Raw genomic sequence first — 16,880 nt, forward strand, 5'->3', positions numbered from 1 at the left:
CAAAGAAACTGACACGCTGGTATTTAGCTGCGCTGAGGCGGGGGAGGAGCCAGCAGGGAGAGCGGGTCAGCTGATCTTGATGCCGAGGGTCAGGCGCTCCTGGGACTAGTAGTCCTGCGCCTGCCCTTGCTCGCAGCCCTGCACTCACCACCGTCACAGGAGCACAAACAGAGTTAGTTGTGTCAGGCTTTCGACTTTGCAGCACAGCGCGCTTCCAACAGCGCAGTCCAAGGTGACCACAGGCGATGCGGGACCCGCGAAGCGGGTTCCGCGCGGAGTTGAATGAAAAGGCAAAAGGAAGAGCCGCTCCAACGTGCTCGCAGTCCAGAACTCCTTCTACTATTCAGATAAGCAGCAGGTGAGCAATCCGACAAAGAAACTGACACGCTGGTATTTAGCTGCGCTGAGGCGGGGGAGGAGCCAGCAGGGAGAGCGGGTCAGCTGATCTTGATGCCGAGGGTCAGGCGCTCCTGGGACTAGTAGTCCTGCGCCTGCCCTTGCTCGCAGCCCTGCACTCACCACCGTCACAGGAGCACAAACAGAGTTAGTTGTGTCAGGCTTTCGACTTTGCAGCACAGCGCGCTTCCAACAGCGCAGTCCAAGGTGACCACAGGCGATGCGGGACCCGCGAAGCGGGTTCCGCGCGGAGTTGAATGAAAAGGCAAAAGGAAGAGCCGCTCCAACGTGCTCGCAGTCCAGAACTCCTTCTACTATTCAGATAAGCAGCAGGTGAGCAATCCCTGGGAATATCTGGGAAGGGGTAACAAATAAGAGGCCAGATATACGACTCTTTTTTGCTGCCGCAAATGGGAGATCCTCCTGTTTGCGGCCGCAAAGAAGGGTTACAGCATGTACAAATGCTTTTTTGCGAGTCACTGACTCTCAAAATAGCACTTGCGACTGTCGCAATTAGGAAGGAGCGTTCCTTCCTAATTGCGAGTCAACATGCTATGTACTAATGTTTTGCAGTCGCATTAGCGGCTGCAAAACCCTTGCAGTTTACCACGTACTTCAAGTAGGTGGTAAACATTCGCTAAGGGGAAGGGGTCCCCAGGGGACCTCATACACTTTGTGAGTATGTGGTCAAATACTGTTTAAGAGCAGGCAGTGGTCCCAGAGACCACTGCTGCCCTTAAAAAAATGTAACTTAAAACTTTAATTTTTCTTTTTTAAGTGCATCCCATTTTCCTTTAAGGAAAATGGGCTGCATGTAAGAAAAAAACTGCTTTATTAAAAAAGCATTCCCAGACATGGTGGTCTCCTGACCCCAGTAGGCCAAGAGAACAAGCGCTGTCTTTCGTGAGAAATGAATCAAATTTATTGAAAACCTCACAAACAATCTATACGGAAATTTATGAAATTCCTTTTTGGTGTGCAACTTGGCACGCTTCTTTCATGGAAGACAGTGCTTGTTCTCTTGATTTATTCACCCTCATACTCAGGAGGGTTCACCAACTAGCACCCACAAACTTTTTTGAACTTAAGATTAACAAGTGTAAACAGGAGCGAGAATGTCCTTCTTCCAATTGGATTCTACATTATACGTTTTCTGAGCACTGTGGACAATGCACCCAAATAACTAACATGTCGTTTGAGGAAATCTCGCATCTCACTGATCAAAGAGCAGAAACATGTATTTTTAAAAATTAAGATACTCAATGCATTTACTCGCTTATAGAGGAGACTGAAAGCATAAGCACAGGTACAGGATCGACACAATCGAATATCAAACAACTAATATACATGTCCAAACGAATCGTAAATCAACGACCATGCGAGCACACTCATCAAGTATCACTAAGCGCAACGCATACCCCACGGTTTAAGAATATATGCACTGGAGGAAATAGTGCCACCTATGACAATTCAAATAATGAGAAAAACTGCAAAGTAGCAATTTCAGAATCCTATGTTCACCACCTCCACCCCATCAAAAGTATCCAGCACATAGCCGGCTGTTAAATCTGTACTATGTAATTAACTTCAGTGAGGAAGAAAAATAAGTTTCCATAATGTATAAAACAGATTTTAAAGAAACGAATGCAGCAATCTAGGAGGCGAGGGCAGGCAAGCAGTGTTGTGAGGGTGCAATACCACAATCTGTGACTTGGTGTCCAATGAGACCTCTTATGGCCACATAAGGTACTGCACCCTGCAACATGAATAGGGAAAGGATATGGTGGTGGTGAGAGCGGCCAACGGGGGAGTTGTGGATCTGTGTTTGAGTCTGGTGTTGGCTCAACATAAATGAAAGCTACTACTTCAATATAAGGATAAGAAATCAATGCAACAATCTCAGAGGTGGGAGCAGGAAATCAGTGTTGTGCGAGGTAGGTGAAGGGAGGAGCTTAAATGGTGGCACTGTACCAGAAATCATGTGCAAATTAACCAAACATTATGTAGGGAGGAGATTAGCAAAATGAGCAGTGGCCTTGGATGGGTGGTGGGGGTCCGTGAGCAATGCTGTGGGAGGGGTGAGGGGGAGGCACAGAGAGATTAAGGGACCAAAGTTTAATTCCACAACTAAACAGAACACTTAACTATCAAAGCAGCAGGCCACCCAAAAAAAGAGTTCTCTCAAAGTATAAAAAATTCTTAACAGTAAGAACGCATGTAACAGGGGCAGTCCTCATGGGAGGATACAACATTCCAAAAATAGAAAATACTAAGTGTGTTCACCAATGAAAAAGCCAGCATTTCTAAAGGACAGCAAGAGGAACTAATTAAAAAGATACGTTTTCTAATCCCATATCCTATATACAGCATGTCTCTTCGAGACAGCCTAGGCGAGACCTAAAAAGTCATCATAACCACATCTCATCTATCTGGTGGACAAACACTCTGCCATTGATGGCTCTTGACACAAATGCAGTTTTGACACCATCAGACTGAACATAAATAAGTGCATGACGATTAAAAGCTAGGCATTATGTCTTCTCATCTGTGTACCCAAGATCTAGAACAAAATCCCCATTTTCATCTGATGTATTCTACCCTTCTTCAATGTAAAAAAGAGCAGAAGACACGGGCCAGATGTAGGTCACCCAATACCGGTCGGCAACGGCCGAAATTACCGAATTTCGGCCGTTACCGACCGGTATTTGGCATTTGGAATGTAGGTGGCATGATTGTAGGATTCGGTATTTTACCGATTCGGTAACTTAAGGAATCTGTAAATTACCAAATTCTTAACATACCGATTCGGTAAATTACGTATGTAGGAAGCATTCAAGTCAGTGCTTTTCACATTTAAGGATTCGTTATTTACCACCAACTACAAGTTGGTGGTAAATAACGAAAACCGTTAATAAAGCAATTTTGTGCTTTTTTAACAGTGCCATGTGGCAGACATACATGCCCTTAGGGCATGCTTGTGTGCCACATGTGCACCCATGCACTATTCAGGGGTGCAACAATGTGTCAATGTGACACCCTGCCACCCTTGTAAGTCTACCCACTATTACCGATTCGATATTTACCGAATCGGTAATTCTCATTCATTCCTATGGACCTCCAGGCCCATAGGAATGTATGGGTAATACCGAATCATTAGCTACATACCATTTACCGATTCTAAAATGTCGAATCGGTAAAATTCGGTATTTTAGAATCGGTAAATGATATTTACCTACGTCACAAAGTAGTCTCCATAATTGTACCCACTTGTGGTACATATGAAGATCCGATTTTTGAGACACACTTAAAATTCCTTTAAACCTCTCTCTTAGAAAGGCCTGGTAGATCATGCCCCTCCTCCTCAAACAATATATAAAAGGAGACCATTTTCTCTGCTCCTAATTTGGTACCACCTCCCGCAGCATAGTCAAAATACATTCTTCCGTTTAGTGCACCTCACCAATGGTTCACTGGATGACACAAAACAATGGAGGTGGTGTCACATTCTGCTTCCTTAAAATCTTTAACCTATATATATTCCCTCAGAAGTTACCAGATTTAAAATACTCTAACCACTTTACACAAGCTCATAAATGTCATGTGCTAAACAGTTACAAACATTATCATTCAGTTATTCCTAAAATCGTAAGTAATATGGGTAAACGACCTTTATCAAATGAAGTGCTCTATCACCTGTAAAAACTAATTCCGCTGTTTCATAAACATAAAAAATACTGTCATCACACAACACATACATACATTTACTAGAGCAGGGTCTCCATCCCCCATTATGATAATTCATTAAATTTGTAAGCACAAATTCCATTGGAAATTGGAAGTAGGCAATATGCCTCATCCCTACATAAGCACTCACTCCATCTTGTACGGGCATGGTTCATTTGTCAAGGAAGGACTACATTTCTCATGTTTCAATAGATTTGATGCACCCTTATTGCGCGTGTTGCATATTTATTAGACAGCTCTCTATTATCAATAATGAATTACCATCCAACACAATTAATCTAGTAAATCCAATAAAACATAATTTACTTGCTACCATAATTTCTTATTGCACACTTGGCCACGATGCCTGCATATGTCATGATAGCATTACATAAATACATTAGCTTACCCGACTCGGTGGATTTCCCACCTATTGTTTTAAATCTCCAGGTTCCATAGCCCAGAATTGAATGGAAAGATGGGAGAACTAGGGTGCTTACAGACAGTGAGGTCATGCCAATTTACTGGTGCTTCTTGAGGTTCATGTTGGAATATAATTAGGCTATCCAGTTTTAGGTTTAAACCTATATTAACTGATAAAACCCCACAGAAACGGAAAATGCCCTCACCAGTGTAAACATATAAACATTAATAAACACCTGCACAACCACTATCTAAATGACATTCAGAGAAAGGAAAAGGAGACTGAAAGAGTCATTTGTATTTCTTCCTGAAGGGGCAAATGCAATGTAACTTTGTTATACAAGGTATCAGCAAGAAAAACTGGGCTTACATTATTCTGCTCGAGTTTTGTTGTTTAGGGATGTCACAAAAATGTTGTTTCTTCTTTTTGTTTTTTCAGTTTTGTGGTCTACAGGTGCAGGGTTTGGAAGCATGTTTAAGTATTATTTAATTATTTTATAAACTGTAACGAATCAGGAAATATTACAAACATATTTGATATTTTGGCTATGTTTGATTATTTCACTGATAGGTAAAGTTGCTGGTTTCATAAGAATCTTTCCCAATATGTACCATCACATTTATCGACAGACAGAGAATGGGTAAAACACCTTTTCTAGCGAGTCAGCATTGGTAGTAGGTGAGTTGCCAAGCACCCCAGGATTTAAGCATGCAATGCAAGGTGTAGTGAAAAGAACATGGAACACAGTCTCACTTGGAATGCTGCTGCAAAAAGTTCTTACCAAGTTCAACAAAGATTGAAGTGATATTATTTTCAGTGAAAAACTTGTATGATGACCTGTCAAAAATTCGATATCTGGGCTGAATTGGTTTCCTGTAAGAGATCCATGCCACATGCTAGATGGATTGATGAAAGCATCTTTACAATCTTTAGAGTTAATGAAGAATGCTATTAACTTTGTAGTCAATTCTGGTGCACTGTTTTGGTATGCACAGGAACTAGTACACGAATATTTGTCATTTTGTGCTTTGTATGGCATCAAAGAAAGAGTCATCCAAACTGTGTCATTTAGCCTGTGGTACCCAGCCCCCAGGCCGTGAATGCTATATTTTCCATGAGACATCCATTTAGAGAATCTTTGCTTGGTGATGATGCCAAAGAGAGGAAATGTGAGGATCTTCACCTCATATTGAAAGTGGTTTGAAAAAAAGTAAGCTCTACTGCATTCTTAGTTTTTTACAGGAAAATATTACTGCTGTAGTGGACCTAATCAAAAAACTATTCAGCGTAATTGCTGCAGATGTGAAATATATGCTGGATGGCACTTTTAGTGAATTTGGTACTGTAAAATGTTCCATGTTAGAATGTTTGCCACGTGGCAAGCAAAGAAATGTTGAGGAGCAATTCAGGAAATTCATTTTTACAATGCATGAGAAATGGCTTGCAATGATGCATGGAAATGTCCCTCCACCAACAATGGCATTTGAAGTCAATGAAGCCTCACTGTGGTACTCTGCACAAGTTGTTTTTTTTGTCCTCATTTGCCTCTTTAGAGAGAGTACGCTCTCTATCTCTTGCACATTTGAAAGGAGTAGTCCAAACTCCATGTGCTGAGAGATCAAGGGAGAAAGATTTAGAGATCACAAACTGTATCACCCTTGAAATAAATCTCCATCTCTCATGATCTACCTTTAATCGCCTTCGTTCTGCTCTCAGCCGAGAGGGAAAACAGAGAATACCGGTAGAGGCGTGAAGGCTTAATCATTGGACCCCTATTTTTTTTTTCCTTCTAGTATTTATCATTCACACCATTCAAGAATCGGGAGCCAAAAGTTGTGGTTGCTGAAACCTGACAAGTCTATCGAGGCTATATGATTGGCAGAACGCACCCAATTTTCAAAACTAGGAGGAGCTGCAGCCACCCATTGTTTACAGATCTCCCTGCGTGCCAGTAGTATGCTATAAAAGATCAGCCGTGCCTGATTTTTTGTAGTCACAACCAATGAATTCACATGCCCAAAAATAACAAGCATAACGCTTACCTCGATGTTGATTTTCATACATTCAAACAGAGCCCTGCTCACATCTCTCCAAAAGACTTGAAGTTCTGGGCACGCCACAAACATGTCAACATTATCCTCTTTCATACTACCGCATTTTGGACAGGCGACATCCCCTCCTCTCCCAAACTTTGACAGTCTCTTGGGGGACCAATAAGCTCTGTGGATGGAAAAAAGCTGATTCCTTCTAAGGTATGCAGGCTTAACTATTTTAAATAACATGATCATAGATACTTGCCATTGATGTTCTAAAGATGCCCCCGGCAAGTATCTTCCCCATAGTTCCTTTGGCAGAGTGAAATCTCCTTCTTCTTAGTCGATCATCAGCCAGTAGATAGCTGCCAGCTCCTTCTTAGATACAGTCTCTAACATCAGTCGTGTTTCCAGATAGTTTTGTTTCCCAATTTTTGTATCCATGGCTTGATACCAGCTTCTCATTTGCACAAGTTCTAGATCCCATCCATAAAGGGGAAATTTGATAGACCTTTGAAAAGTGCTGCTTCAATTTTGAGCACTTCAATTACTCTGAGTTCAACGCATATGCTGCAGGACCTGTTCCAGAGAATCCCAATTTTCAGGTTCACCAGTATTTGCATGAAAAGCTATGTTAGTGGCCAGAGTTAGCAAATTGTGTACTGGCAGATTTGGCGTTGCCCCTCTAAACTGTCTATTTACCATGCACTATCAGTGCAAAAAGCAAACAATAATAAAAACAAAACATTTCATAAACACTGAAAAAGCACTGTTTCTGTTGTTTTTAATTACGGAAAAATGTGTAACCACTGATAACCACAGTTTTTAAGGTATTGAAATTACTGGAAAACACTGGGGAAAAAATCCACCAGAATTTACCAAAACTACAAACAGAAAACATGAAAGCCTAAATATAAAAGACCTTTGACATATACTGTGGATAAATATTCTCATAGAGCAGTGATGCTGCAACGTTTTCACAGATCTAATACTTATGGTTGTTATTGTTAATTAGCCCTTCATTAGTGCACAATTTGCACCTAGTATGGCATCACAAAGCTTTTCGGTAGTCCAGGGTATCACTTTCTAAACATTTCTATTGCAATACGCAAACACTTTTGTATAATCAGTGTGATTATATGAGATGGTACCTAGGCTTACCCAACTCTACAGAACTAGCCCAATGTGTGGTAATCCTGCTATCGGGAAACATCCTTTACAACCCAACTTTTACCACGCAGTGCCTTTACGACGCAACTATTACAACGCAAACCATTACAACACATTGCGCTGGGGGCCGCTCTAGGATAGGGAATAGATTTAATTTACTATCCATCTGTGGTAAATTAATTCAATATTACCTCATCTCAGAATTTCTATACTTAATAATCATAATTTCAGTCAAAGCAAGGAGAGGAGCCCGTGGTGCTTGAGTACAAAAAAAAAGGGTCCAGTAACTCGAGTTAAGGGGAGAGCTCCAGCACCAAGCGGGTACAGGAGTGGTCTGCAGCTTTATTCACACATCAGAATATTTATACAGTTTTCAGTCAATGGGCAAAAGAAGAAAAGAGAAGTGACAAGAAAAAGGGAAGTGACAAGCAGTAATTTCCAACAGATGAGTCAAGGTAGGGGCGTGTCTTGTGTCTCGTGAGAGGGCATGTGATGTGTGGAAATGTGTTCTCTTTCAGTTGAAGGTCCTTACTCATTCGGGGGTTTATCTCTGGCTTAGAGTCAAGAACAGGAACCATCTTGTGTAAAACAGGAACTATCTTGCTGGTTCTGGTAATTGGCTGAACCACAAGAGTCAAAAAGAGGAACTATCTTGTGTAAAACAGAGACCATCTGCTCTCTGGCTTGCAGTCAAGGACAGGAACTATTTCTTAAGACAGGAACTGTCTGCTGGTTCTGGGAATTGGCTCAAGCACAGGAAGGGGTGGTCAATGAACTAAGATGCCAGGTGCAGGGTGTCTTACAGTTAGGAAAACAGGAAATATCTGCTGCTGGTTCCCAGAATTGGCAGAACCACAGAAATGTGTGGTCAATGAACGGGGGTGCCAGAGGCAGGGTGTCTTGCTTGTGGGTCTGAAGACAAAATGGATGTCACACAAAATGGGTGCTTGTCTGAATAAAAAAATCGCTGTCAGGCAGAAACAGTAAAATGATGGGGCACAATTGTCAATTTTATTTCCACACATCACCTTCCCTAGTGTCCACGGGGACTGGAGTTGGAATAGTAAATTAAACTATTCACTATCCAGCACCCCAGAGCACTATGCGTTGTAAAGGTTTGCGTTGTAATACTTACGTTGTAAAAGCATGCGTGGTAAAAGCATGCGTTGTAATGTCATACATCCCCTGCTATCACATCATCTGCATTATGCATGAGCCACATTTTAAAATGACCGGCTGGGTTGGGCTGTCTTCAGTAGAAATCATGCAGGGACATCCACAGCAACACACCCGTTACTAAGGTGCTTGGCCTCAAGTCATCAATTATAGCGCTGGATATAGCTAGTATCAAAGGACTTGCTGAGGGAACATCGCTCTCTTTTGTGCAAAGTTTCCACTTGGGTGTAGTCACTACTTGTTAGTCTGATTATCTGTGATTATACAGCATTATATAATTCAATATCACTAACTATAGTGAAATAAAATGAAGAGAAAATGGGTTTCTCTCTGGACAAGTTGTATATTCAGACAATGTTCACAATGTGTTGGTATCAAGTGCAGTGCTGCTCAATTGTTATTCAATATTAAAACTTGAATAGAAATGGTCGAATCCATACATTGTGAAGAATCTCATGTAAATACCTTCAAAAAGGCCCCTGTGTTTGGGTGTTTGCAGGTCCATATTTCTTCATTTGCTCGACCATTTTCACAGCACATAATGCCTCAATTTTGGGTGTTAAACCCCTTCGCTGCTCATGACGAGCTCAACTCGTCATGCAGTACACTGGCCGTGTGCTTATGACGAGCTGAGCTCGTCATGAACAATGGGAAATCAGGGAATGCAGCGCCGCAGGGAAAACCTCTAGCAGCCAGGGTGTTAAAGATGTTGTTGGAATGCACTAAACGTAATATTCTGAAGGATGAAAGGCTGGTAAGTACTTGGGGCAGTCGAAATCTGCATGTTTTATTTGAGGGAGGCAGCAAACATTCAATTCCAAAAGCCATCTTGATTAAATATTGCTAACTAGTTGAACGTGATCTTTAATAAGCTAAATTAAAGGGGCACCGGTTATCCACTGGTTATTTACATTTCCCATGCCTTATAACGTGGTGAAAATACTTAAAAGGCAGGAAGAGAATCGTACTGTGTGCATGAGTGTTTTGCTAAACTTATTCCAGGATTTCATGGACTGGGATACGCTGTATGCTGATAGTAGCTTTGAATGCCATTTCTACTTCCACAGAATTGCTGCAAATGTTCTGTCTCTCATTGAAAACAGTCCCCTGGGCTTGTAGCTCATCATCACCTTAAGGAAGCCTTTGTTTCTATGAAGAAAGTTGCTTTATAATTGTATAACCCACGGTATGTCCTCTGAATGTATGTGTCTAATTTGAAAGTTGTAAGCTAGAAGAGACCGATTTAGAGTTTTGTGGTCTTTACTCTGACCATCAGGGTGGCGGAGGACTTTATGTCTGCCATCCTGAGAGACAGAGAACCGCTATATTTCAAGATTACCAGCAGCCCAATGGTGGTGTCCATACCATCAGGAGAATTGCTGTCATTGGGGATTCCTTTGAAAGCCCAAGAAGTATGGTGGACAGACGCTGTGGGAGTTTGTTTTTGATAAACATGTAATGCCCTCCAAACTGAGGGTGAGTTCTTTCCCTGGGTGTGGTGGTCATTATTTTATTTTTTTCTGTTCATTACCACCAAGTTTTTCCTGGCAGTGATGGACCAAAAAAAAGGACATCAGAACATTTAATAGGGTGGGAGGTTTGATGCCCCTACCTCAACAGCCTGCACTCTCTCGGGCTATGGGAGTAAGTTCTCCATTGACTGAGCCAACGGGGGCACTGCCCGACTCTAAATAGGGTGGGCCGATAAGAGTTAGGAAAACAGGGTTCTCTGTTACTTTTGTGATGGAGTATCCTGTCCACCAAACTCTTAAAATGGTTTCATTAAAAAACTGGAAGGTTTTATGTACACGTTCTGCAATAAAGGAACATTCACTGTACCCTTTGCTTCTGTTTAAACGCTGTTTTGCTCTCTGCCAAGAAAGGAGAAGGTCTGGATCTTTTTTTAATCATACGCAATTGTTGTTATTATTGTCTTAATCAAGTTAGAAGACATTCTACAGAGTATTCCATATGAGGTAACATGAGTCAGAGGTCGTCCAGCTCTATTTTTGGTTTTCAAATATCATCTGAAAAATAGGCTCAAATAGATAAAAGTTTTGAAGCAAACTGGGAGGCAGAACAAAAGCTAGGACACCGGGAAACAGAAAAGAAGCTCATTGTTCCAGCCATTCATGGATCAGATAACCTATAAAGCTCATTTTTTACACATTTGGAGAAAGGTAAAACAAAATCTCAAAGCATACTCACTCTAAAAATAGTTCTTATTGAAGTGTAATGTTGTTTGGCTCTGTGATTTGGGGCCTCACAGTCAGTAGTGGAATATATTTGTTTGCACTTGCCTCAGTATACCTAGGAGTTAAAGGAATAAGGTAGCCAGAACTTTCTTATGAAAAAAGAGAGGAGTTATAGCCCCTTGGGTAAGAGATGGAGTAAAAAAGGCCATATGAACATGAGAAACAAAGCACAACATGTCAGGTTAAACTAGCATGTGTAAAATTAGAGCAAAATCAGAGAGAAGTGAAATGTAGCAGGGCTAGGGTTGAACATGACACGTTAAGCAAGACTTTATTAAGTACTATGGGGCATATTATCAAGGGGGTTTATCTCCGCTTTTTTGGCTTTAAAAGCCAAGAAAGCGTAGATAAAATTATCTCCCTATTAACTAGCTGTCGCTAACACCAGTTAGCGACAGCTAGTAGGAGATAGCGACCATCTTGGGTCCCACTTTGCATGTCAGTGATATTTATCACTAATGACATGCAAAGTGGGCGTGCCAAGATGTTAGAGACTGAAAACAGTCGCTAACATCGCTATCTCCTATTACCAACTTTTGGAGATATTCGCGCTAAGCTCGAATATCTCCAAAAGCTAACACCTGCCCTGAGCAGTTCTTAGCCATGTTATCCAATGGGAGGTGGATAACATGGCTAAGAGCATTAGCTCGGTAATGCATGAATATCGCAGACTTTTCAGCGATATTCATGCATTGCGGCAATTTTTATCGCATTTGCGATAAACCTTGGTAATACCAAGGTTTATTTGCGGTAAAAATCGCCACAGCTCTGTGGTAAATTTTTGTCTCTAACCAAGCAATAGCGATAATTATCGCTATTGCTTGGTAATATGCCCCTAAATTCCATAAGCATCATACATGAAACAGTTAAGCAAAGATGACTCTTGCAAATATCATTAGATGATATAGTGTGAATTGGGCGTCAAATCTAATGATATTTGCAAGAGCCATCTTTCAGTATAATATAGAGTGAGTAATAGACAATTGGGTTTAAATTTTCGTTAATCAGTACTAGATTGGCAGGAAATTAAAGAAATGCAGTCAAGTATATAGATGCAGGTAAAACTAATGGGGTTATTAGTCATTTCAGCTGAAAGGACAAGATTGAGTTTCAGGCGTTGTATTTAGGTAAAGGTTTTAGTCAGGATTGATCTTTTAAAAAGATATCTTCGAGGGTGAAAAGTTGGGAAGGAGAGACATATGTTAAGGGAAGGTGTGTTTGAGGTTTTTGATTGTAGCTGATATTGGTTAGCAAGATTGTAGATTATTCTGAGCTGACAACACTGTGCATGGAAGGGTCACGGGTTATAGTTACTTTAGGGTTTTTTAACTTCAGATCTATGCACCTTAATTGAGCAAAGGTCAGCCTGACAGACTCTCTTCTTGTTCAACTTAGGCGGCCAGAAGCTACAACTGCGCTAAATGGTTGCCTGCTTGGCTGCCTGAGCTGAACTTTGCTGGGTTGAAGTTGTCACAGCTCCTGTGGGTGTGACCTCTTCAGCCTGGTAATGCACCGTGAGGCCCTCCCCCTCGTGACCAGGGGGAGCATCATTAATAGCCTCTGATCTGGGCGCTTCAGTTTTAAGCCCTGAAGTGCCCAGGGCTGAGTGTCACAGAGTGGGGTTTCACTGACCCCTCCCACTCTGTGACAAGGTAGAGGCTGCTGCCTTCCCTCATGGTTAACCTAAGAACTCTCCCGGGACGTCAGAGGCTTCCATCCCTGAGAGCTGCAGCAGGTAAGTGTAATGTTTTTTAATGTTTGGTGCATGCCTGCATATAAGCATGAATATTTCGGAGTGAGTATTATGAATGGATTTGTGTGTGTGTGTGAATGCATGGGTGTTAGTGAGTGTGTATGTGTGCAGGTGAGGCCCACTCTGCCCCCTCTCTAATAAAATTACAGCTCGCCGCTGCTAATATTTGTATCTACTGTACATCTTCAAGGAAGGCACAGACAAATAAGAGTCTTGTTTTATTGATCAAAGAGGAAAAGTAAACCAAAGGGATTGAATACAACTCTCAGTGAAATATATTGGCAAGCATTGGTAAAGTCATTAGGTCTTGTCCATGACACCTATTGGCTTTGCCAATTACTTTTTTTCGTGGCATGCAATTATGTGGTACTGAGTGGTATGAGGAGTGTATTTATGCTGCATTGAGTAGAGTGTAATTATGTGGTGTGTAACTACGTTGAAGAATGTAATTTGTGAGGTGTATTTTTGTTGCATTGAGTAGATTGTAATTATGTGGAACAGTGGTAATATGTGTAGTGTATTCATGTTGCATTGAATAGAGTGTAATTATGTGACATGTAATTATGTGGTACTGAGTGGTATTATGTTGAGTGTATTTATTTTGCATTCAGTAGAGTGTAAATATGTGGCGTGTAATTATGTGGCACTGAGTATTAAATGGAGTGTATTTATGTTGCATTGAGTAGAGTGTAATTATGTGGCGTGTAATTATATGGTGCTGAGTGGCATTATGTGGAGTGTGTTTATGTTACATTGAGTAGAGTGTACTTATGGGGCTTGTAATTATATGGTACAGAGTGGTATGTGGGGTGTATTTATGTTGAATCAATCAATCAATCAATCAAGACATTTGTAAAGCGCGCTACTCACCCGCTAGGGTCTCAAGGCGCTGGGAGGGGGGGGGTCGCTACTGCTCGAACAGCCAAGTCTTGAGTTGTTTCCTGAAGGAGAGATGGTCCTGGTTCAGTCGTAGGTGGGTGGGGAGGTAATTCCATGTCTTGGCCGCCAGGCAGGAGAAGGATCTTCCTCAGGCGTTGGATTTGCGAATTCGTGGGACGGAGGCGAGGCAAGGCTGGCCGATCGGAGCTGGCGGGTGGGTGTGTAGAATGTGAGGCGGCTGTTGAGGTACTTCCGGCCCATGTCGTGGAGAGCCTTGTGTGCGTGGGTGAGGAGTCTGAACGTGATCCTCTGGCTGACGGGGAGCCAGTGCAGGTCTTTCAGATGGGCAGAGATGTGGCTGCGGCGAGGGATGTCCAGGATGAGTCGTGCAGAAGCGTTCTGTATGCGCTGGAGTCTTTCTGGAGTTTGGCTGTGGTTCCAGCGTAGAGGGTGTTCACGTAGTCCAGTCGGCTGGTGATGAGGGCCTGGGTGACCATCTTCCTGGTTTCGGTGGGGATCTACCGGAAGATCTTTTGGAGCATGCGTAGGGTGTTGAAGCAGGATGATGAGACGGCGTTGACTTGCTTGGTCATCGTGAGGGAGGAGTCCCGAATGAAGCCCAGGTTGCGTGCGTGGTCTGTTGGCTTGGGTGCAGTGCCTAGGGCAGGGTGACACCAGGAGTCGTCCCAGGCAGAAGGGGATGGTCCCAGGATGAGGACTTCCGTCTTGTCTGAGTTCAGTTTCAGGCGGCTGAGCTTCATCCATTCCGCGACGTCTTTCATTCCTTCCTGGAGGCTGGCTCTGGTGGTGGCGGGGTCTTTGGTGAGGGAAAGGATCAGCTGGGTGACGTCGGCGTAGGAGATGATGTTTAGGTTGTGTTGGCGTGCGATGGCTGCGAGAGGGCTCATGTAGATGTGGAAGAGGGTGGGGCTGAGTGAGGATCCTTGCGGAACGCCGCAGATGACTTCGGTGGCCGCGGATCAGAACGGGGGAGGCGTACTCTCTAGGTTCTTCCGGCAAGGAACGAGATGATCCACTCCAGGGCCGCTCCTTGGATTCCGGTGTTGCTGAGGCGCTTTATCAGGGTGCAGTGGCATACGGTGTCGAAGGCTGCTGAGAGGTCCAGGAGGATGAGGGCAGCAGTGTTCCCGTTGTCGAGCAGGGACCTGATGTCGTCTGTAGCTGCGATGAGTGCGGTCTCGGTGCTGTGGTTTGCTCGGAAGCGGGACTGTGAGGGGTCGAGGGATCCGTTCGTCTCGAGGAAGGCAGAGAGCTGTTTATTGACAGACTTCTCGATGACTTTGGCCGGAAACGGGAGGAGCGAGATGGGGCGGAAGTTCTTGAGGTCCGTGGGGTCCGCAGTGGGTTTCTTCAGGAGGGCGCTCAGCTCGGCATGTTTCCAACTGTCCGGGAATGTGGCTGATGCGAAGGAGCTGTTGATGATGTTCCGGAGTTGGGGTGCGATGATGGAGTCGGCTTTGTTGAAGATGTGGTGTGGGCAGGGGTCAGTTGGGGAGCCGGAGTGGATGGTGTTCATCAGGCGGGTGGTGTCTTCTGTGCTGACAGGGGTCCAGGTGCAGAGGGTGGTGGTGGGGGGCGTTGGTTCGGTAGATGGGTGCATGGTCTGTGCGCCGAAGCTGTTTGTTTATGTCGGCGATCTTGCGGTGGAAGAACGAGGCGAGTGAGTCGCAGAGGTCTTGCGAGGGTGTGATGTCGTTGTTGCAGGCGCTGGGGTTGGAGAGCTCTTTGACGACTCTGAAGAGTTCCTTGCTGTTGTGCGTGTTGTTGTCCAGTCGTTCTTTGAATGTTGTCCTTTTGGTGGTGCGGATCAGCTGGTGGTGTTTGCGGGTGGCGTTCTTGAGGGCTGTCATGTTTTCTGTAGTCTGGTCGTGGCGCCAGGCTTTCTCGAGGGTGCAGCAGGTTTTCTTGGAGTCTTTGAGGTCGTTGGTGAACCATGAGGCTTTCTTGCTGCCGGGTCTGTTGGGTGGTTTCTTCAGTGGTGCGAGGTAGTCGGCGCAGTTGGTGAGCCACTGAATGAGGTTGCGGGTTGCTTCGTTGGGGTCCGTCGTGTTGGTGGGAGGGTTCTGGCTGAGGGAGATGGTGAGCTGGTCGGCGGTGATCTTGCTCCAGCTTCTGCGGGGAACCTGTTACGGGTGGTGGTGGGTCGTGGCTCTCCTGAAGTCCAAGTGGACACAGCTGTGGTCTGTCCAGTGTAGTCCGGTGGAGTGGCTGAAGGAGATGTGCTTGCTGGAGGAGAAGATGGAGTCAAGCGTGTGGCCGGCGTTGTGGGTGGGGGTGTTCACCAGTTGCTTGAGTCCGAGGTTGGCGGGGTTGTCCAGCAGGGCGGCGGTGTTGCAGTCCTTGTTGTTCTCCAGGTGGAAGTTGAGGTCCCCTAGGAGGATGTAGTCTGAGGAGGTGAGGGTGTGTGGACTGATGAAGTCTGCGATGGCACCGCTGAATTGTGTGCGTGGTCCCGGGGGTCTGTATATGAGAGTGCCTCTGAGGGTGGTCTTGGGGTCGATGTGTATCTGGAAGTGGAGGTGCTCGGCGGTGGTGAGGGTGTCGTCGGAGTTGGTCGTGATGCGCATGGTGTTTCTGTGGACGATGGCAATGCCTCCTCCGGTTTGGTTGACATGGTCCCTCCGGGTGATCTTGTAGCCATCCGGGATGGCTATGGCGATGTCGGGGGCTAAGGAGGCGTTCATCCAGGTTTCAGTGAGGAAGGCGACGTCTGGTGATGTTGTGTCGAGGAGGTTCCAGAGTTCGACGGCGTGCGTGTGGACGGAGCGGGTGTTGAGCAGGATGCACTTGAGGTGGTTGTGGTTGGTGCTTGGCTTGGCGGGTGCGGTGTTGGTTCGGAGGCAAGTGAATTTGAAGGCTTTGCAGGTGAAGGGTCCGTGGGTGCGTTTCGGGGTGGCTCGGTGGCAGGCGGGGGTCCGGCCGGTGTTGAGTGCGCGGAGGGTGGCGGCGTTGTACGTCTGTCCAGTGGGCTGGCATCGCCGAGGGCCAGGGGTTCTGGAGCTGGGCGCGGTCCACGCAGCACAGGCGCAGACGGGCTTGCCTTTAGCGTG

This window comes from Lissotriton vulgaris, chromosome 4_1 (genome assembly GCF_964263255.1).
Source record: "Lissotriton vulgaris chromosome 4_1, aLisVul1.2, whole genome shotgun sequence".
Taxonomy (NCBI): Eukaryota; Metazoa; Chordata; class Amphibia; order Caudata; family Salamandridae; genus Lissotriton; species Lissotriton vulgaris.